Here is a 22,983-nt window from a genome sequence, read left to right on the forward strand (position 1 = left end):
GAGAATCTTGAACGTCGTTGAAATTATGTTGTTTCCACGCTTCCTTCAGGTTCAGAGCACAACAGAGAACTGAAGCTACTGGGAAATTAAGAGACTACTCCTTTAAACGTCTATACACAAACCAAACACATACCCTGATAGATTTCATATTCATCTAATTATTTTCCCTTCTACAGTTCGAAACAGTCATGGAGTTCCACCAGGCCCTTTGTTCGGACCAATTCTTTTTACTTCATATTCAGTTGCTATGCAGATGGCACTAAAATATACATAAAACCATTCAAGAAGTTAGACTACTGCTATATGGAAATGTATGAAACAGATGATTTTCCTGCTTCTAAGAGAAAACAAATATCTAATTCTCCTTTATGTGATGTTTATTGAAAAGTAGGCTTCAAGAAAAATGATAGTTTCATCATTCTGAAAACAAATAGACAAAATCTAAAACCCTAAGATAAAACATCTAAAATCACGTGCAAAGTTAACTGCTGCTTAGCATTACAAAAATGAAACAGCCAAATATTTAAAGAGTACAACAATTGCTTTTCTCTTGACTCTCGGAAAGAATGGCTTCATAAACCAAACAGGAGGATTAAACAGTCTTTATTTCTCTGTATTAAACAGGGTGTTGTGCTCGGCAGCATCACTTTCCTCTGAGCAGAATAACGATCCATTGATTTGTAAATAATCCCCAGACATACTAACATGTAAAGTGTCAGTTATTATCCCTGATGCTGACACAATATGTAAACTTCTAAACTCAAAGAAAGTTGCAAAACATATATATTCCTACTACATTTATGGCATTTATCTGGTAATTCTAACTAACAAGAGACGTTTTCTCTGATTTAACCTCAGAAAGTGAGAAAAAAAGTGTATGTGTCTTTTTATTCAGTGTATGTAAAATTCTGGTTTTAACTGTAAAAACTATACATAGTTTGGCAAGAATTGCAGCCACTTCAGCTGCTCTGTTTTCTAGAGACGGCCTTGCTCTCTGTCTAGGTGTACACTGTTATTGCTGCTATTTTTGTAATACAAATGACCTAAATGGTCTAAACTGCTTTACTGATGTAATGTGGAACAGAAATAGCAAATGATGGTCGTACAAAAGCAAAAGCACAGTCACATTCGTGTAGGTGTAACAGCAGCGACTCGTTACACGGAGGATTAATCCACTTTGAAAGTCTGAATGAGCAGAGCGTCACTTTGCTGACGATCGTTTTTTAAGCTTAAAGAAATGATACCAGAGCTGATCGCTGTCATTACTCTTTGATTTTTATTTCATATCTGATGTTAAAATGGAAAAAGAGCAAATACTTAAATCGTTGTTGATAGTTAATTTCATTACAATTTTCCAGTAAATTACTTCATACACGCCTGTAACACACTGTGAAAACTCATGAACTCACAAAATGTTCGTTCCTCCCTCCCACACAAACGTATAAAAAAGCTGCAGATGGCGAGGCGCCGGTGGAGGACAGACTGTATCCTTGAAACATTACAGCACATTAATCAAGAAAATGTTGGGGACCACAGACCTGGACTTGTAAAAATGAAAATGTATGCAGTTTTTTTTTTTTTTGCAAGGAAATATGCCAATTAATTTAGTTTACAAATTGTTTTGTTGCATTCAACAGAGAATCTACATTTATCATCTGAATGCTGGATGCTTCCTATGGAACCTCAATCTGTTGCGTTTTGGAATCATTTTATAGGAAATTAATGGGACATCCTGAGAATTAACTGAGAATTGTGGGCAATTTAAACAATAGAGGTTGTTTAAATCTATTTCATTTTTATCTAAACATAAAAATAAACACGTTGGTTTGTCAACGGCAGGCAAGCAGCCAGGAGACATTTTCATTTTAAACTTCAACATCATCCAACTTTTGCAGAATACCATCAAAAGAAGTTACTCTACTTTGCATATGGCTACAATAGTTTTGTGGTCTGGTTTTGTGAAATTTTACTCTTCTATCCCATCTACTAACAGCTACCATAAGGAGACAATCAGTGTTATGCACCTGCCAGTAAATATAATGTTATAGAATTGAGGTGTTTAATAACAGATCATTTGTGAAATTGGTTCCATCTAGCCTGGTAAAATCCAGCCCCTTGATCTACGCTTTGCTTCGTCCAGAGGCCCGGGTCCTCGGCTACTGAGAAACGATTTGCTGTAGGATGGACTCTGATAAAAGTTTTAAATTTCACCCAATCACTAATATTTATAAGTGAGACCAGCATGAACTGAACGGCTTTGTTCACTTCCTCCGCTGCCGATATCAGAATCACCGACAAATTATAATTGTAAAATCGACGTCAACATTCACAGCTTCTCCTGTTCACTGATTGGTCTGGTAGAGATTCTACTGCAGGGAATCCAGTTGATTCTCTGTGGCTGATGCTCTGATGGAGCAGTGAACAGTGGTGCTGGTAAGACCGTTTCCACTGCATATTTGGTGTTTGAACTATTAAAATAGACAGTTATAAACTTTGTTTCAAGTAGTCAGAAATCTCAGGTGTTCATGCATGGTTGTGGTCAGTAACTCCTCACCGTACACTGTATTATTACACCCCAGATGTCCAGTGTTGATAGACCAACTATTCGGTTTCTGATAACCTTCATTTGTTTACAAAGAACAACCCGCATATCAACTTTTGAATTCCTCTCATAATGAAATCAACCTGGAAAGAGCAACATCATCATATTCAAGCAGCAGCAATTAAACACATGAATGGCTGACTGATTAATCACAGTTACACTGTTTGGCAAGTTTTCCATCAATCCACTAATCAGCAAATTACAGATTTCAGAACTGCTTGACTGAATGTCGAGCTCTTGGGATTAATGTCGTCCCTTGCCAAACAGAACAAAAGACAAAGACACAAGGTGGATTCAGGATGGTAATATATTCATACCTCCTCCAGCACTGGGCTTCTCCTCCTGTTTGAGAAGTCTAAATTCAGGTTGAGGCCACTGGGGTTTGGCAGAATTCACACTTTCAACAAATGCTAAAACACACGGAGCAGGTGGGTTTTACAATGAGGAAAACGCATCTGTGCTCTCATCCACGAAGTGGGGCCGCGGCTATTCGCATTTCATACACAGATAAGCTTTCCTTCTCCCTGCCAGGTAGGTTCCCACATGAGTGGATGAAGTGTGAGAGATCTGGGGGTTTCACAGATGCTTGCTGCGTTGCTTTTCAACGGCCCACAGCAACTCGTGTAAGTGTGTGTGGGGGGTTGTTAGGAGCAGCAACAGACAAATATGCCTCATCGTCCAAATAAAGAAGAAGCTGGTGAGACAGACAACAGAGACGAAGCTGCATGTGAAAGGAGAGTCTAGCTGGGGGGTTGTGTTGATAAATTTCTTTCAATCCTTTTAATCCAATTTTGAAAGTGTTTAAAAGCGGAAATTCAAACAGTTGCATTGCTTTCTCCTTCACTCCAGGTTTTATTATTCTGAGTTTTTGAGTATTTTCTTGCATCTTCTTGTACTGTTACTTGGAGTCTGATTGAAGTATATTTTACTTCTATTCATTATCTGTTTCTAGAGTTGCTCATGGTGGCAGCATGTTGGGGTAGCCCTTAGATCTGAATTGTTCTTTTTGTAGACTTTGTCTTTTGTTTGACACTGTTTGAACAATTACTCTCTGCATTCAATGTATCGTTTTACAACTGGGAGCAGCTGATTAGCATCTCAAAAGCTCAAATAATACCTGAACTAGAACACAAAATCCCAGTGGAGTTGAAACAGAGAGAGGAAGAGGTTCAAACCATCTGTTCAATTGGTCATAATGGGCAAGAATCATATCCCCTACTCCAACATCTCTACCCGATTTCTGGCCAGACAGAAATTTAATGAAGAGCACCAAAAACAGACGAAGTGGATTATCAGTGCTTGCCACCGATTGATGTTATCCAATACATGCTATTGCGAAATATTGTCTGTGTCCGTGGACTGAGCTGTTAGCATCCTACTTTCTTCAGTCAGTGCCATTTTGTAGATTTGTTGCAAAACTAATTGCTGTCGGAAATCCTTCCAACATCTCCATCCACAATAACACGTTGAAGATAATTGAATGATATGAGTTACAATAACATTTAATTTTGATTTTAGGACAAATTAAGCACTTTTGAATTGCACTGAACTGAATGTCAATTTCTTCACTTTTTCCTAAGTGACCAAATCTTAACCTGTTTTTAAATCTTTATAACAACCTTTCAAAAAGCCTGCAAAGGGATAGAAAGAAATGGCAAGCAACTAATTTATCCACAACTGGCAGAGGAGAGAAGTGACTGGTACACACCAAAGTCAAGCTCTTTGTTGAATGAACAATCGACTCATTTGTGCTCTTAACGCGTTTCGTGACCTTCAGCATTCTGGACACTAATCTGCACCAGGCGTAGACATCTACTGCAGCAAGTCACTTAGAATACATTAGACAAAAGTTATTGCATTCCAAATGTCCTTTGCATTTTTGATATTGCACATTTCGTCAGCTCAGTGTAAAACAAATGTGCATCTTATATATGTAAGCATAGACATGTGAGGAATATTCCCAAGGTTATCTCTAGATTTCAGACTGCAGTGTTTTTTCCACATTAGGCTATAATGGAATGCTAATGAGTAATATTAATATTAAATAGCAATCACATAATTTTAGTACAATAGCAGAAATTGGTAAGTCTGTGCACAGGTTTTAAGTGTCCAACACTGAATTAAATGACTGGTTAAGATAATAAATATGTGCTTAATATTTAAACATGAATAAATAACTACTTTTAAAACACTCACTAATACACTATTTTCTTAATGCACAAAGAGTCTGGAAACCCCAACAACTGGACACATTGTACATAACAAAGTGTGTTATATTTCAAACACTTGTGTGGGAGAGAACAGAAGCATCAATAAAATAATCTGGTTCTGTCTGGAATGTTGTTTTTAATCAAATATGCCCAATATCGCAAATTTGCATCATACCCAATTCAACACTCTTAATAAATGCAAATAGATGCATCTCTAATTAAGTACACTGGCAGCAAAAATCAAATATATTTTTGACTGGATATCAATTTAAGAGAAAAAAAAGTGATTTTTCAAGCATTGGACATGGTAATAAATATTCAGAGGTAAATAAAAAATCAGTTAATTCATTAGTGCTTCACTGCATTGTGGTATCTGTATTTCTGTTCTTTGACTAAATAAATCTAAATTTGTTAGATCATGAGCTCTAATACAGTGAAACAAGATCTCACACTGACCTATCTACATTATAGATAAGTACTGACGAAACTGTTAACACTGATTTCATCAGTTTGATCATTTAAAAGAAAAGCTTTAAACTTGGAAATATGGAAGATTTTCAGTCCGTACATGACCTTGGGTGAAGAATGAAATGTCAACAGCCTACAGATTTTTCAATAAATTCAAAGTACATCTAAATTATTTTTCTGATTGTAGATTAGATAGTTATGTTTACATTATTTCTCACATTTTTCATTTAAGTGAAACATTTTCTGACACTAGGGAGAAACGTATTACATAAAACCATTTTAACATTGAAAATGATTTTAGAGTGAGTTTAGAATCTGGCTGCCGGCACGAGGCTGTTGACTTGTTTCCCTCTAATTGCTTTCTGAGATTCATTCTGATACACAGAGAGCAATTTGACACTTTGGAACATGATCTGACAGCCTGGCAGCAGCTACCGAGTACAGTAAAGCCCTTGGGGTGAGGAAGTGGGCAGATGTTGCAAAGTGAATGGTGCAGTCACAATTTTGGAAGCTGTTCCAATGAAATCTGATTATGTACTGCACATCTTTATGGAGCGTGAGCAGCAATAGCAATGCATTAAATTGTATTGTTGTTTTACACTATGGATGAAACAATGTGAATTATTGTGGTGTAAAAAGTTATTAATATGTAAAGCTACAATGACATAACTTACAACTTGAATATTAATTTGAGTAACACCTGACAAACTTCAGTGTATTTTAGTAGGATTTTATGTGACAGAAAAGAGATGAATAAATCAGAAATGAAAATGATGCATTGCTTTAAAAAAATATTGAAACAAAAACCTGATCAGTGTTCAATATATTTGTATTCAGGTAAATAAGTGTACAATAGAACGGTGCTTTGCTGCCATTTACAGCTCCAGATGTCGTGGGGTTTGTTTCTACCAGCCTTGCACAACTTTCACTTTTGATGCACTTCAATTCTGAACTGTGATTGTTTGGATTGGCATCAAGGTTGTGGAAATTTGCACTGCTGTATTGAGACATTACTTTAGTGTAACGTAAGTTAACCATATTGTTTTATATATATAAGCTCTACAACTGCCTCAAAATGGCTGGACAATTATTAGCTGACTTAATCAGCTAATATTTGCTTGTTTTTTTTAAATATTACTGTGTCATACACCAGTAACGGTGATAGGAGAAGGCGGGTTTACAGTTGATGAATTGAAATGGGAAGGAGGACATGTTTCACTCAAGATTTGGAGGGTGCTCTTGCAGAGTAGGTTCTCCTGTGTTGGCATATTGTTTAGGTAAAGTGGTTAAACTTCTGCCATGTGTTTGCTATGAGCACTGCATGGCCTGTAAATGTACTTTCTCTGCAATTACACCTGCCAGACTTTGGGGATCTATCGCTACTAGCTTTTCACATGTAGTTCCTTCTTTGTAAAATGGGTGTGAAGAAAATGATTCCATCAGCATGACCTTTCGAATTAAGGATTGTGTTTTCAGAATGAAGTGTTAGCTTTCCTGCACACCTAGCATGTTAGAAATTATGCAAAACTGCAGTATATTTCCGAATTGGGTTACTTCAAAAGCAGCATGAGTGTAGATATTATTTTCAAGAAATATTTTTAAAAACCAGTTTATTCCAGTTCAACAGGATGTGTTACTTTTTAATGGCCGATCACATAAAATAACAAGTTTGTGTTAAAACTGCTGTCAAAACTTGATATTTATTTTTCTTACTGTCTATGACGCATACATCTACATAATCCTTCTAGCTAGTGAGTTGGAAATGGATCTAAATTCCAGTGCATTCTGGAAAACAACAGCTTCAGCACTGAATATATTCTTTGCTGCAAGTATTCAAGTTGCATTGAAATTCCGATGGCCGTCTTAACTGGAGCGGACAGCCCCCCACGGCTCGCCTCTCATCCACCACAAATCTGCAAATCACTATGGATGCCATGTCCATCACCTCCTCACCTCCTCCTCTTTCTTATGAGGCACTGGCATGGTCCAATTAACATCCCAGCGATGCATCGTGAAGGGTGAGCCGGCCTGGCAGGCGTGCAGCACACTAATGTTTTATCAGTGCCACGCATTTGGCTTTCTCTTTGCACTGCGACTCTGACAACTACCTGACACGACTCCCCCCCTTCCACCCTGTCAGGACTCTACACAGCTTCTAAAATAGACTCTATACAGTAATATATGCAGGGAATGTAAATTAAAAAGCCACTCTGCTGCTGTTCCACAGTGGAGGATGTGTGAAAACACATGTTTTGCACTGTTTTATTCAATCCTTGTCATTTTATGTTCACTCCAATAATGCCCATCAGCATGCTTCCACTCCTATCTGCTGAGCTCTCCTCCAGCAAACTGCTGAATATCTACCGCCCCATTCTGTGATTTGCTGACTACAAATGTGTAAATGAAATGCCTGAAGCTTAAAATGTAAATCTGGCGGGGGGTAAGCGTGATACGAGACGCACCCAGGTGACTAGAACACAGCTCTTCCATAAAAAAAAGAAAAAAAGGGTGAGGCACCCAGAGTGAGACCAAAAGGCATTACCCATCAACCCGACGCTATAAAGCAGAGAACAAAAATGAAGCACTTTGAGGCAGCCCCCAGGATGCCAGACACAAACGCACAGCGATTACATAATGACAGTTCATCCTTTACAGCTATTTAAAAAAGGCAACGTCTCTGAGCAAACACTCACGAATGGGAGATGGAAATCCAAACCCTCTAATAGAGCATTAACTATTCATGCAGCATATTGGCAATCAAATGGCTCTGTTTTCATATTCTGCAAAGTCATTCTCAGGCCTAAAAAACGGAACAAAAATGCAGAGGGAATAAGCTCATATCCATCAAACCGGAAAATATGTTTTTTACAATATATCAAGCTATTCAAACTTTTTAAATCTCTAGGTGAAAATAAGTTTTTTTTCATCTTATTTTACTTTGACTCAAATACAGATGAGCAATGCTTTCCTGATGCCACATGGTCAAAGCCAAACCCAACACGACACCTCAAGTTGGTGCTGAAGCATCTTCTGGCATAAGTGCTTCTAAAACTAAGAACCTCTCAGATTTAAAAGAACTACACTGGCAGGAAGTCAAGCTTTCATTTTTCTTGTAGTTTAAAATGCACAGTCCTGTGAATAAACTATTTTTCTATGATGAAGAAACTGCCATTTCTGGTGAGGATCGCCACATTTATTCCACTTGAAATATTTAAAACAGCATCTATTCGTGGCTAAGTATACAAAGATGTACCTATTCGTTTGGATTTTCTCTGGAACAAAATGTGTAAATATTCACAGAAAATGTGCCTATTCATGTTTTTTTTTTTAAAGACCATCTATTACTAAGAATATACATCTTGGGAAGCTGAACTACCCAAACACAACACTACTTAACACACTATCGGGAGCGGTTTGCCGTCCAGCAGTCATCTTCCACCTCATCTGGGTTTTGGTCATGAGCGCATTTATTTTTTCTGCTTTTGTTTTTGTGCCAAACCAGTTCCCACTGTGTGCAGTTCTGGATCAGACTTCAGTGAAATTATTGAATATTCGATCACACTTATTTTCTGTTGATATTGATCTTTTGAAATGTACATTGTTACTGATTTTATGCTCGGCTCTACCTATTGTCACATTCACCCATTTCACTCATTAATACACAATCTCACACATTCATCCACCAATCAGATGATCAGCAGGCAGCTTGTGGTGAAGTGTCTTGCCAAAGGGTAAGAAGGAATCAAACAAACAACTATTTTATGGCAAGACACCCACTGAGGCACAGTTACCACAACATATACAAGTAGATTCTTTCCACCATGGCAACATGAATACCTAAGATAAGAAAATAGAGCAAAATCAATAACCTGATACAGACAGACTTGTAATGATCACCTGCATTTGACAGTACTACAATATGATTTGAAATGGTCTACCTGTAACTGGTTATGATCAAACACTATACTACTGGAACACAATAGCAAACTTCATTTCATGATACTCGACTGCTTGAATCGCATTTTGAGTTCTCAAGTCTAAAATGTTTAACATTTACCAATGAAAAAATCCCTGGAAGGTGATCTAGTGCAGTGTTTTTCAACCACTGTGCCGCGGCGCACTAGTGTACCGTGAGTGATCGTCAGGTCTGCCGTGGAAATGATCCAATTTCTACCATATTTTCCGGACTATAAGCTGCTACTTTTTTCCTACACTTTGAACATGTGGCTTTTCTGTGGATTTTTCTTCAACCACCAGGGGGCTCTTTAGCAGGAAGTGAATCATTGGAAGTCGCTAATTTTCATTTGGAACAAGCACTGCTAGCAGCAAGCACGACAGAGAAATGTTTTCAAACTCATATGATGCAGCTTCTAAGTTGAGGAGTATCGATCTGGCAGCACAGGAGGGAAATAAAGCCACTGCACGTAAACTCGGCGTGAACAAAACCGGATTTGGAGACGGAGAACTGCGTCCTTAATATATCCAGCAGTTATTAGGACAAGAAAGTTATTAGGATAAGAAATGTAAAATATGATAAAAATAAATTTTTGGGTTTATTTGATTCCTATTCAAGACACTTTGATAAGAATGACTATATATGTAATATAGGCGGCGACAGAGTATCTTTGTTTACATTTTTGGTTGGTGGTAAGCCTCGTGATTTTTTCACTTAAAACAATGTACCTTGGCTCAAAAAAGGTTGAAAAACACTGATATAGTGAATTATTGAGCATCAAGAAACCTCTAAAGCTGTTGTTTTTTGGTTTCCTTGAAGTCCGTGCAGGAGAGGGTTTTCATTTATCGCGAGCTCTTGAGATGAAAAGCATAAACACCATAATGCAGCAGCCCACTGTAGATGCTTGCCCACAATCAAACTTCCTTTTACAGTGCTGAGAGCTCTTAAAGGAAATGCTTTGTTGGTCATTCGTCACTGCCAGAGAGAGTAGGAGATGAATCATTCTAATGTTACTTTCACCCATACTGAAGAAACCAATAGTGCAATAATGTCAGGGTGATGCATACTGCTCTGTGTCCTACTGTAAAACTCCAACATCGAGATGAGAATATGACAAAAACATTGATTTCCAGCTAAAAGTCAACACTTTCTCAATAATGACTTCCTGATATCATTGGTGAGGTTCATCAGATTGTATTGTGCTGTCAAACTTCGTATGCAAGTGGAACCGGTCTCCTGTTGGGTTTTTGTTGTGGTAAAGTTTCAAGTTGGTGGAAAAGCAGATTCTGTGTTTTGAGCAAACCTAGTGTGGATTTACAGAATAAAACTCTTGTTTTATAGAGTTTTGTGCTTTTTTCATTGTGCACAAAGAGAGACCATCAGTGCAAACATTTAAATGAATAATGCCCATAATCGCAAAGATCCTGATACTCTGGTGTTTATGAACAGGAATCTTCAAATAATGTCCAACAGCAGCTGATATCATTACTAACATAACTAAAGAAACTTATATGAAGTAAATACAGAGACAAGTCATGTGACAAAACCTATATATATATATGTATATATAAAAAATTGGACTTTAAAACAGCAGCTGTACTATCAAGAAATATCAGTGAATATGTAGATATTCACTGACAAACTATTAATGGCAGTAGATGTTTTTTATTTTTTTTTTATTTTTTAGAAGCTCTAGTAATTAGAAAAGCAGGGCTGAGCACATCGTTTATCATTTGTCTTGATAAATGTCTTGTCACGATAAGAGTTTTAGTTCTTTCACACCTCTTTATGCACACATATGATAATATTTTTCAAGACTAGTATTTGTGTTTGTGGGGCTGTGATTGCTGTACTATGCAGTCACACCTAAAAAAGAAGAAATACACAGTTCTTATTGTCACATTTATAAGCTGTTAAACTACAAAGTAGGGGGCATCTTGCATATTTAACTAGAATTTACATTTCTGATAATCAATCTTTCTCTGCATCTAATGGAGTCAGACCAGGTGGAGTTTTGTCTCCCGTTTTCTTTTATGATTTATCTGTTGAATGACATGATTGTAAGTCTGGGCGTACGACGTTTACGCTTCTTGTAAACGATTCAATACATGCAGATGTGGTGAGTAAAGTGAAATATTTAAGCCATATTCTAGGAAGTGATCTCTGTGATGTCGATACAAAGAGACAGCTCTGCCAGCTCTATATGCAAGCTAATATGTTGGCAGCGCCGATGTTGAAGTGCTCGATTTTCGAGCCTATTGTAATTCTCTTTATACGGCTCACTTGTGGTGCAACTGTACTAAAGCTGTAATGAAGAAACTGCAAGTGGCTTTTCAGGAAGCATTGGGAATCCTCCTCAGACTCCCAGGACGGACATCACCAAGTCAAATGTCAGTCATTGAAGAACTAGATGAGTAAATTTGAATGAGTCAAATAACCTAGTAGTTAGCGCTCCGTCACCTCTACCAAATGGCAACACAAGATATCCTGGGAGACGTTCTGTGATGGTTGGTTGTTCTCTTTTGTTGGTTTTATTATGGTATGGACTCATTTTGTTTAGATTAAAGGTTTATATATTGACAGTAGTTACTAGACAGCAAATTAAAACATCAGAGCCAAATCTGAACAAGGAGTGTGTAAAATGAAAAAGCAGCACTAACCAGTAATTTTTACCCACATCAATAGGAATATCAAAACAAAACCCATTCAGGGATAATCTAATTTTCACTAGGTGGTGCTCTGTTTTCCCCGCTGCGAGCTGTTCTCGCTCCTCGCTGCCTGTTTCCTCTTTAACTAATTTCAAATGAACAGCTGTGTCTGCTGCCAGGAATCTGAAACGCAGTGTTTAATGCACGTTTGATGCTCGATGTGAGCACTCATGTTTGTTTGAGCTCAGCACACGTCCCTGTCGGGGTAAGCATGTCTATGAAATGTAACACCAAAAATTCTATGCATCATTTATATCTGCAAGCCACACCACCATGTGACACGGGTGCATTTGGAGCAGGGGGATTATTTTCCTTTATCACCTTCTGGATTTAAAGAAAAGATGGCATCACTGACAAGGCTCATCAACACTTGCCTTTTCAAAGCCACAGCTCCCACAGGAATCAAAGCCCTGAGTGGCAGGACGAGCCAGTCACTTACCAGGTTTTGTTTGCCATGATGGGAAGAGAATGTAGGGGGGGAGGAGGAGGCGTGATTCATCTTTTAAAAAGCCTTGCGGCTGTGCTGTTATAGTAATCCACTATTCTCCCTCCTGTCTAGTCTGCGAGTGATGTGACTGGAACTGTACTGGGCTCACTGTAGCCACCTGGAGTGAGCCAATTCTAACATGGACCATGAATCCTGGGGGCAGCCTGTTTGTTTGAGGTTGTTTGTACTCTGTAAAGAAAGCTTGCTCAGAGTTTGCAGTTATAGCTTTCTTTTTAAGAATATCTGACCTTCTATCCAAAAGTAGAAGAAGCTGACTTTAAATGTCAAAATGTTATGTTTTTACTCCGAATGTAGCATTTTAAAACTATATGTGACATGAATTAACTGTTCAAAGCAGAAACCAGAATAATAAGACCTGACCTTCATCTTTAATTGCCTCTTAAAATGTGAAAATTCAGTGTCATCTCTGATATATTGTCAGTCTATTCTATAAATACTGCTAAGACAAAAAGGTGAAATGTCTGGGAGAAAACTCTTCATTTAACAGCTTCATTTGCAGCAACAAGTTAGGGTAACGCAGCTATTCTCTATAGGTCAGGAAAAGTACCACAGTTCCTAACACATAATTTAAAGGAGTTTTAAACTGCTGTATCAGTATGATGATGGTTTGAATAAGCTTGCTTATTCTTGCTACTTCCTGTCGTCTTCTTCGTCTTTTCCAGCAGTAGTAATGTTTGGATGTTGATGACGACACAAGATGCAAAAGAAAAGTTTCCATTGCTTTTTGTGAAATAAAAAAAAAAACACCTCCTCCTAGTGCAAAAACGTTTTATTGAAAAATGCGAGTTTTCTGAAATTGGCATGTTTCCATTAGGTGAATTTATTTTCATAATTCCAATGTGTACATTTATATGGTGAATGAAAAGGCAGCTGCTTCTGGGGTGCCTAAAGCCTGACTTTAGTGTTCCTGTTGAAAAAATGTCCAACGACATTTCTATTTTTATTTGGGATAAATACAAGTGGAAGTTCCTTTTATTAGACTCTCATGTACAGATGACTGCTCGAAGCAACACTGCATTTAAAACGGGGCTTAAAAGTGTAAGCGCAATAAATGGAAGGTTTTGTAAAAACAAGTGGTACACCTGTGGAAATCTGCCCCATACCTTCACCGTATATGAAGGAAGCTTCCTTAATCAACAGCACAGCACCAGTAAGTCAAATGTGTGATGTAAATTGCACTTTTTGATGTGTTAAATGATTATTAGCAAATACTGCAAATTGCTGCCATGCTGCGCAACATGCCCCATTAAAATGTATGCTGTGTTTTGAGTGTGACTGATGCATACACAAGCATTCACACTTCGGTTGACAACACATCAGGGGTACTTGCCACTGGTGTCAAAGGAGGATTACAGTGATTTAAACAGTTTATTTTTATTGGGGTTATCACAATACCTGCATCACATGCCAGCTTGACTTGTAGCATTCAGGTGTGTGTTTAGAGGAAACGATGCATCGACTGAACCACTGGGCTCCAATGATGGCCCAATTAACCCTGAGACTCTTTCATCCACAAGGCCAGACAAACATGCACTATTATATGTACAAGCCGTGTCAGAGGGACCAGTTTTTCATTTCAGAACATCTGCAGTTCATCTCGGATTACTACTGGGCAGCTGATGGCCGGTGCACGCCGAGGGGTCCTCCATCATTTTTATAGGTGGTCACTGACGCTCAGAGCAACTGGTAATCTCAGCTTCCAAATGGTAAATGATTGTTCTGTCTGCTTATTACCACGGTGGTTTTTGCGGGTGTGATTCAGCAAACATTTTTTATCACAGCACTGAAACACCCTAAATGTAATTAAAATGTTTTTTTTTAGTCTAACTACTCCTGATCAAATAAATGTTGCTATTCAGGAAATCAAACCTTAATAAACAATAAATAGAGATATCTTATAATTTATAGTGATATGAAAACTGTAACCACTGCGTTAAAGTGATACCTGGTATTGAGTCGTTTACATCACTGCTTGGCACCGAGAACCAATGAAATGACAAAATAAACTCCAAAGATGTAGACAACATTGAGTAGCATCAGACTTTAGCAGTAGGATTTGCAAGAGTTCCCTCGTTTTTGGCAAAAGACCACAAGCCATTTCTCCCACTAGCGTCAGACTACCACATTTGTTTGGGTTGCAGTTACCCATAATGCCCTGTGCTGTAGTCTGCTTCCTGCTTTTGGAGCGCTCTCCGGCCTGCTTGCACCACATATGCATTCAAATCGTCCCAGACTTCACTTCAACTGAACCGAGACCGAGGCTTTTAGGAAGACTAGAGTTCACTTTTCTGTAACGCGTTTAAACAAATGACTTGGGGTTCAACTAAAAGAGACTAAACAGGACTGGTGTGATTGCATCATTGATAGATGAAATAATTTGAAATTTCATTGCTCATTTTGATATTAAAAGACGTTTTATGAACTAGATGACAGTCTATAAGGGAGGCAAATACTTATTTTTCTTTTCTTTCAGGTGTGAACGCATAAGTGTGCCTAGTGGTGGAGATAGACACCTGAAACCCTGAAAGGATTAAGAAGGTAGAACAGATGGATGGTAAGTCAGATATTTTTCTGGCCATTGCCACTAAAAATATCAACGTAATGGTGTTCATCTAATCCCATCCAAAGTCTCAAAACACTGATATTTTTGTACATCTGGTGTGATTTATTCTGCGTATGTTAATATTCCAGAACGCTGCACTTGCCAGATTAAACCGGGCATCTGACCAGAGCATTTCAAACTCCAGCACTGGCTGTTTGAGCTTCTTCAGAATTAAGTGAGTTTCCTCATTTCCCTTCAACACCATCCATGAAAGTGTTGATGGCGATAGCGTCTCTGAAAGAGACCACACACTGGTTTTCACTTCAAGCTAGCTGGAACTGTTAACTCATGTGCTACTGGAAGATCTATGGTCGAGTTTTGGGGAACATTATGAAAGAAATGTATAAATAAGGTAAGAAATGATATGTCTGACATATCGGTGAGGTGTGCAATGTGAGGCCTTTTTCTTTCAGACAACACTTCTTGTTTTATAGTATGTCTGATAAATAAAACCATGAGAATCATCCTAAAAGTAGGATGATACCACCTTTAAAAAGTTGCATCACCCTTGAAATAAAAAAAAAATACTAACTTTGGACACAGTAATCAAGTAGACTGAGATTCCCATGGTGACCAAGGTGGTTGCAGCAACATAATGTGGGAATATTTTTTTAAATGACAGGGAGACTTGTCATGTGCAAAGCTGGAGTAAAATAGTTCAAACCAGGTATCCCTCCAATTTGACTGAGCTGAAGCTATTTTAAAGATATTTGAGCAAAATCTCTTCAGGTATGAAAAGCCTTCCAGACTATTGCCTCTGAATAGATGAATATAAATGTGCAGCACACATTTTTTAAATTAAATATCATTTTGCTTCCATATGTTTTAGCATATAACTAAAAATCCTACAGAAATACATTGAGTATGTGGTTTTAATGCTGCAACATTTACTTTGCATTGTAAATAGATGCTACCTTTATTGGTAATTAAGTTGTTAATATCTACTCTACACTAAATATGACAATAACTGCAATACCCAGAAAGTAAGAGCTCCAAAATCCCCAGGGCCCCAATTAAGAGAAGGGAAAAGCCATCTCCACTTCTTCTGCTTTCTAGTGATAGAAGTAACACCGACTTCCATTTGTTGGATTTAAGACAGCAGCAGGCAGATAACGTTTCCTTTACCCACTGCAGCCCGAACACGATGAGAGGTGAGCACCTTTAAAGGATGCCATGCAAACTGGCAGCCATACGGCTCTCCCTGCGCACAGCCGAACCCCGTCAACGCAACATGAACGTCGCATCTTTCCACGCACATCTGCACAGAAATCCAAACACAACACAGATGTCTTTCTTTTTTGCCCCCCCCCCCTCTAGAGGGAAGTGGACGGAGACTGTAGTCGGATACACTTCAAACAGAGGCTGCAGTCCCTGAGAGTGGACTCCTGTTTCCTGCAGTGCGCGTAAATCCCAGTCTGGCCACACATTAAAGATGGTGTTGATGGAGGGGATCGGGCACCCCCTTAGACTCTTACTGTTATTCAGCCTGTCAATCATTCATAAGTCCACTGAGGCGTTGTGTGCACTCATTACAGGAGGGGAAAAAACGACTGGTGCGCGCAGTCCGCGCCGTTCTGTACGCTGGCACAGTCAAAACTCGCCTCGCCAAACGCACTTCATTTCATTTAGCCCGACTCCAATCTAATTGACCGGCTGAAGCCAATTTGCGGGGACGCACACGCCCGTCTAAAGCCGCGCGCACAGGCGCAAATGTCAACTTCCAATCGCTCCCATGCACAGACACTACAAAAAAAAAAAAAAAACTTGTTCATCTCCTTACCTGTCCGCGCGCACCCTCCTCAACACACGCGACAGCTTCCGAACGCAGAAAAGCGAAGCACGAGTTAAAGAGTTTGTTCCGTATTTATCCGCCCTCCTCCGGTTTCCCGCCTCGGTCAGCCCGCTGCCATCCTCACCGGGGCAAAGCTTCTGTGCGCGGCTTGCAGAGAGCCCACTCTCTGCTCTCCTCTTCTCTCCTATCCGCGTGTGTGCGCGCGAACGGCTGCGCGAGCGCATGCACCGGCTGTGCGCACGTTCTCCAATAGAGCGCGGATACTGCGGCGGCTCAGGCCGACAGACGGCGCCCCATTGGTCGCTTTGCAGCTCAATCCGCAACTGCAACACACGGATCCTCTTCCTCTCCTACCTCCCTTTCTCCATTATCTCCCCCTCATCCTCAGCTCCCGTCTTTCTCTGTTAACACGTGATTATATAAGATAGTGATCAGGAAGTGATACCTTAGCTTCCCCCCTCCTGTCCCTCCATTCCTATTTTCTCACACCCTTAAACACACACAGCCCACCTTCCAAGGGTGTCCCAACTGAATGCAGAGCATCACAAGCCTGAATGGAGAGATGGACGTGCCTTGAAGGAGGAAAAATAGAAAAATTTACTTTTTAATGGTTTAACGTTTCTTAGATTTACATACATTTAATTAAAATAAACGCAACTTGTTTTTTCTTTCTTTGAGGTTAAATCAGATCAAACTTCTCTTGATTAAAGTCAGCTGGAATTACAATAATTGTTTCTATTATCTAAAAGCCACAATAATGAGGGAAATAATGACAGAATTTTTTATTAACAACCTCTATGACAGAAGGTTACTTACAGAATGATTATTATCTCTAAACAGTGAGGGGAAGCCCTGACCAGGTTGACTGGCACTTCTGAGTTAATTGGAGGCTCACCTGTGGATGTATTTTAACACCTGAAACAAACTGCTTTCTGGTTTGACATGATGAGAAAGTCACAAGAAATCAGCCAAGATATCAAGAAGAGTGTGTGGAGAAAAATGGTGACGCTGGAAACTCAGGAAATGTCAACCCAACTGTGAAGTGTGGGGGTGGCAGCATCATGTTGTGGGGCTGCGGTGCACTTCATAACATAAATGGAATCATGAGGAAAAAACAAAAAGTAGAAATATTGAAGCAACATCTAAAGACATCAACCAGGAAGTCAATGCTTGGGCATAGATTGGTCTTCCAAATGAACAATATCCCCAAACATACAGCCAAAATGGCTACAAAGTGGCTTAAGGACAACAAAGTCAATGTTTTAAGTGTGAAGAGTAGATCTGGAAATGCATGCGACTCAGACAGCATACAAACCTGTCAGGAGGAATGGGCCAGAAGTCCAACAACTATGGAAGGAAGGTTTGTGGAAGGAAATCCAGAATGTTTGACCCAAGTCATCCAGTTACAGGAAACGTATGTAGGACTCTGGTTTTGAAGACAATAATCAATAAATCTGAGGTATTCTCTCATCATTGTGGCATTTGGCACGTTGAAAAATGTGTTAATTTGAACTGACATGAAACAGAAATGCTTTCATTTAATGTAAAAAGAAATTAGAGGACATAGCTATACATCTTCTACTACATTCACGGTTACTCAAAGTAATAAAGTATTTTTACTCAAACATGCAGAGTTGTCCCAGTTTGCTGAGGAATAAAGAGGAAAGTCCACTTCATCTTTCTAAGTGAAAGGATGTTTGTGCTCCAGTTACTTTAAGTCCAAATTGGACATAATGACCGTTTCTGGGGATCAAAATAATGAGGGAAGACAGCCACTGTTTGGACCGGGGGGGTGGCCAGCATCCTTCCACTGCTTCCACCTGAGAGCTGGTGGCCGTGGAAGCTGGCAGCTGCGTTTGTGATGTTTAATGATCAGTGTTCTATTTCAGGACCTTTAAAAATAGTAGCAAGATGTATGCAGTCTAAGAATAAAACAGTTCACAACAAAAAAAGTGCTGAAGAAGCACTGGGGATTCAGTTTTAAATTTTATTGTCCAGAATCTCGACAGTGCCATTAGCAAAGCACAGCTTCCAATTATTTCTGAGTTTAGAAGAACTGAGGGACCTGTAGGTCCACATCTGAGCTGCAAAAGTCTAAATGTTCATGAAGTTTAATTTGCTTTTCTGGGTTTTGCTCTAGAGGGAAATATGTACTTTAAATTCAAGGACATTTTTCACAATATTAAAGTTATGTACTTAACAAAACCTTAAAATGGCAGGGAGATAATCAAAATGTGGAAAGAGGAAAAATTAAGCGCCACACTGGCAGATTACACCTTTCATCCCAGCACACATGCAATAAACTGAACTAATTATACAGTGGGACCTTGTTGCAGTGTTAGGGAGCATGGTTGTTTGCTAGTAATTAAATCCACAAATACTTGAAACTCCCTCTAAAAACACTTATGGCTGCTTTTTAAATACATCAAACACCAAATATAGCTTTTTGTTCACACTGTGGAAAACATCTTGACACTATAACCACACAGGCCAACACCCAGGGTCTTTCTTATCTCTTTACTTATACAGACACTCAATGTATTTTGAGAAAAGTTACTAATTTCACCTTTAGAAATGGAGCAAAACCAAAGAGTTTAAGAAAAAGTATGCTGGCCTTTCAAAATAAAGCTCATAGCAGTTCTGAAAAGCAAAATAAGAAATCTTTCATGATTAGAATTTTGCAAAATTAGGTTTCAGAGTTTTAAATCAAACAACATCAAAACAAAAAAATGGAATATCACCTGCATTGTGTCGCTGACTTCTTCTTGTCTAGTTATGACTGCAGCTATTTTATTACACTTGAAATAATACAAAGCTAATTTACGACTTTTGAGCGAGAAATAGGAGCTTGTTTTAAAGCAATATGACAAAAAAAACAAAAAAAAAAAACACTAGCGCTCCGCCAGCAGATTATTTCATTATAACATTTTTCCCATGCTATAAGTGAAATAATCTGCCAGTAGAACTACTACTTTTTGTTAATATTGAGGACAAGTTCCAGCATCTTGCTCAAAAGTTACTTAGATTTTTACACTGGAAATAAGACCAAAAATACTTTGTGATTTTGTGTTTCTGCAGAGAAACGGAGCTAAACAGAGACGCCTGTTCTAGAGACAGTTTTCTACAGGATGAAAGAGCAAAAGCTTCATCCAGGAGAGAGACAGGGTTAAACATCCTGGATGTAAGGAGAGGGAGACAGACAATGAAAATATCTCAAGGAATTTTTGAGAACAAATGAGTGCATATATTCATTTTTGATCAAAAATAAAGTCAACCAACAGATGAAATTATTATTCTTTTTCTTTTCACACATCATTCCTTGTTTTGGCAACCGTTCCTCCACGCTCTGCAGCCATCACTTTTCAGTTTAATTGCTCACACTCTCCTGCTTTCCAGTGCTAATAGCACCGTTTTAAACACTTTTTTACAATCAAGCTGGGCAAATCTTTTGACTTTCACTCTTTCCTATTCTCCGTCAGTCAGTCACTCTCCCACCCACCCACACTTTGAAACACTCATTCACGTCACACAGGTACCCCTGGGCCAGCTGTTGAGTCTGCTTATGAATTCAGCCATGCTTTTGCTCTCTCTGGATCCAAAGGGAAACTAAATGAATAATGAAGACAGCAGCGAAATGGGCAAGTGGAGGTGGAGGATAAGCACAAGAGTGAGGGAGAGGGGCCACTTGGGAAGAGAACAAGATGGAGAGATGAAGGGAGGGAGGGGGGACTTGTTAGTGTTCACCCATCAATTAAACGGCGGTGGAGGCATGAAGAGAATGGAGGCCGCTGTGTCGTGGGCAGAGACACGAGGAGAGGGGCTGCAGGCCTATAAACCACAGAGAGGGCTGGCTGAGGAGACAGATTAGGCACCAGAGACGAGGAGGCGAGAAGTGCGATGAGGATCTGGAGGAAAGTGGACGAGGAGAGACGGAGGGAAACGGGGGTCTCCGAGGCGTCAGGGGCTCCTCAGCACACTGCCTCCAGCCTCATCTATCATCCAAGCCCAGTTCCTTCTGCCAACACAAGTTCGTCTCTGGTCCACATCCAGAGCTGGCATGCTGCTTCAAAAACTCCACAAAGTGGATGCTTTCAGCATGTTAAGCCAAAGTAATGACTCTCCTTGAAACAGGCAGACAGGTGTTTTGGTTTGCAGCTCCAAAACCAAGAACACTGATCAGATTGTTGGAAATGGACATTTTTTTTATAAACCTGGCAGATATTTGGGCTGTACTTTACAGCTTGACCTACATTTGGAGGATTAGTCTGTCTACAGATCTCAATTAATCTAACATATAAATATCAGGATAAAGACAGCATATGGGGACAAAAATGTCACAATATGAGCAACTACATCATGGTGTCCAAAAGTGTGGCCTGGGGGCCTTTTGTGGCCCTTGCACTGATTTTGTTTCTGGCCCCAAGCTGCAGTTCAAGAATGAAGCAAATATGTTTCTTAAACTTTTTGTTTTTAATCAGGGTAAAATTATTACCAAAACATTGAGTACAAAACAAAATATTCATCTTTTTACAGCCAAGCTCTTATAATAAGCAGAACCACGTTTATCCAAATGAATTTATTAAACTCGGCATAGCAAGCGTTTTGACAGAAAATGACCCTGTCATGATGTGTTGAGGAGAGCGGTGAGAGAGACGCCGGGGAACCCAGGTAGTCATGATGATAAGATGATTTAATGACAAAAACCAGGAGGAACAACAGAAAATCACTGGTAGCACAGGAACAGAACACAGACGTGAGACGAGGGTGTAACACGACGAGGATCCGACGAAGAACACAGACACAGGTGGGTTTAAATACACAGGGAGGGTAATCACAGGAACGACACACAGCTGGGATCAATCAAGACAACACAGACTCAGGGGAAAACAGGACTAGACAGACAGAAACTCAAACTCAAAACACAGAACCTAACAGTACCCCTCCCTCAAGGGGCGGCTACCAGACGCCCCAAAAAGGGCACAACAGAAAACAACCCATCAGGGTGGGCGGAGGGGCGACGGACGGAGGGCAAGAGTCCATAACAGAAAACAACCCATCAGGGTGGGCGGAGGGGCGACGGACGGAGGGCAAGAGTCCATAACAGACAACCACCCATCAGGGTGGGCGGAGACCCAGGAGGCAGACCTCTCGAAAGAGGTCCGGCGGGCGTCGCCGGCGCAGGAAACGGAGTCCCGGAGACGGGTCCGGCGGGCGTCGCCGGCGCAGGAAACGGAGTCCCGGAGACGGGTCCGGCGGGCGTCGCCGGCGCAGGAAACGGAGTCCCGGAGGCCGGGCGTCGCCGGCGCAGAAGGCGGAGTCCCGGAGGCGGGTCCGGCGGGCGTCGCCGGCGCAGGAACCAGAGACGTGGAGCCGGGTCCGGCGGTCTCCTCCGCCGGCGCAGGAAGCAGAGACGTGGAGCCGGGTCCGGCGGTCGTTCCCGCCACCGCAGCAGGAGGCCCTCGGGCCCGTGGGACCAGCTGGAGGCCCTAGAAGGCCGGCAGAGAGGCCAGCCGGCAGGAGGCTCGGACGGAGCTGGCTCGAGGAGCTCGGGAAGCTCGGGGTGCTGCGCACCGGAAGCGGGCTGCGCACATGCAGACTCAGGAAACTCGGGGGGAGCAGACTCAGGAAACTCGGGGGGAGCAGACTCAGGAAACTCGGGGGGAGCAGACTCAGGAAACTCGGGGGGAGCAGACTCAGGGAACTCGGGGGGAGCAGACTCAGGGAACTCGGGGGGAGCAGACTCAGGGAACTCGGGGGGAGCAGACTCAGGGAACTCGGGGGGAGCAGGCGGCTGCGCGCCGGCAGCGGACTCGGGGAGCTCTGGCTCGTCTGCAAACTGAGGGGGCGGAGCCACAGGAAACTCTGGAGCGGGCTCAACGATCTCGGGAAACTCTGGGGGCGGGGGGAGCAAACGCCGCCTCGGTGCGGGGACCGGCGGCAGCGGGGACTGACGATGCCTCGGTGCGGGGACCGGTGGCAGCTGCAGGCGGGGCCCAGGGGCCGGGACCTCCGGCGGCTCAGGGCTGCGGCGACGGCTTTGCCCAGGGGCCGGGACCTCCGGCGGCTCAGGGCGGCGTTGACGGCGTGACCCAGGGGCCGGGATCTTCGGCGGCTCAGGGCGGCAGAAACGGCGTGACC

General features: G+C 41.0%; 1 protein-coding gene across 1 annotated transcript in view; it reads right to left on the reverse strand.

Annotated features, from left to right (window-relative positions):
- Window positions 1–17,183, reverse strand: part of LOC106919159 (cadherin-18-like) — a 130,254-nt gene extending 113,071 nt beyond the window's left edge. Inside the window, exon 1 of the mRNA XM_088001312.1 lies at window positions 16,834–17,183. The gene's annotated coding sequence lies outside the window, so the exon portion shown is untranslated. The remainder of the gene's footprint in view (window positions 1–16,833) is intronic.
- Between the last annotated feature and the right edge of the window lie 5,800 nt (window positions 17,184–22,983).

The sequence above is a fragment of the Poecilia mexicana genome, unplaced genomic scaffold (genome assembly GCF_051168715.1).
Source record: "Poecilia mexicana isolate PSO_F unplaced genomic scaffold, ASM5116871v1 scaffold_20, whole genome shotgun sequence".
NCBI lineage: Eukaryota > Metazoa > Chordata > Actinopteri > Cyprinodontiformes > Poeciliidae > Poecilia > Poecilia mexicana.